The sequence below is a fragment of the Acyrthosiphon pisum genome, unplaced genomic scaffold, assembly GCF_005508785.2.
Source record: "Acyrthosiphon pisum isolate AL4f unplaced genomic scaffold, pea_aphid_22Mar2018_4r6ur Scaffold_9835;HRSCAF=10436, whole genome shotgun sequence".
NCBI lineage: Eukaryota > Metazoa > Arthropoda > Insecta > Hemiptera > Aphididae > Acyrthosiphon > Acyrthosiphon pisum.
In genome coordinates, this window is record NW_021779958.1 from 1 (window position 1) to 1,106 (window position 1,106).

Sequence of the window (1,106 nt, forward strand, 5' to 3'; positions counted from 1 at the left end):
CCCCTGTTAATTAGAAATAAGTGTTCCACCCTTAACATCAAACTACTATATCTACAAATCTCTTCTCAAGCCTATGTGGACGTATGGACTACAATTATGGGGTGTGGCAAAAAAATCAAATATTAATAGAATCCAATCATTCCAAAATATTTCGCTCCGACGATTGTCCAATGCTCCCCCCTATATCTCTAATCTAGCCCTTCATAACGATCTCTGTATGAGAACAATAGAAGCGGAAGCACGCATTTTCTATACACGTTTCCATAAACGACTTCAAACCCATACAAATCCTCTTATAAAAGACCTCTCTATCCTTACACTCCCAGGAAACCCTAACCGTAGGTTAAAAAGAAAGTGGTGCCGTGACCTGTTACAAAACTTTAATGTCTAACTCTCTCAATAATAATAATATAAAAAATTTAAAAAAAAAAAAAAAAAATTATCATTTGCCAAGAACCACTAATGGGTGGCTGCTTATTCCAAACAATCATGTTCTACTACTCTTATCATATAAACTTATTGTGCTTCAAATAGTATAGATTGTTTATGCCAAATAAAAAATAAAAAAAAAAAAAAAATATTTTTTGACTGCCATTGTAACAATATATTGGGAGTCTTATACCTATTAAATATTGACCCAACAAAAAAATGGACTACTCAAAATACCAACTAGATTCACTTTCCTATCAGAAAAGACGTAGTTGAAGAAAATCGCGCCACTTAGAATCTAAAAAATATTAATATTGTTAATTTTATTCATCTCAATATTAATAATTAACAATATATTATTATGCTCTATTTTATCATTAAACATTGTGTTTCAGTGTGGGCCAAAGACAACTGGTGTGTTTGGCTAGAGCATTGTTGAAAAAGACAAAAATATTGGTGTTAGACGAAGCGACGGCGTCAATCGATTTGGAAACAGACAATCTCATACAAGCAACCATACGATCGGAATTCAAAGACTGCACAGTGTTGACGATCGCTCACCGTCTGAACACCATTATGGATTCTGACAAGTACTTTAACTAAACAAAATAATGTCGAACAGAGTTTTTAGATATAATTAATATATTTAACTCATTGTTTCCGTGTAGAGTAATTGT

General features: G+C 32.5%; 1 pseudogene; it reads left to right on the plus strand.

The window, feature by feature from the left end:
- The first annotated feature begins 810 nt into the window (after window positions 1-810).
- LOC115035112 lies at window positions 811-1,076 on the plus strand (annotated as a pseudogene).
- The last annotated feature ends 30 nt before the right edge of the window (window positions 1,077-1,106 follow it).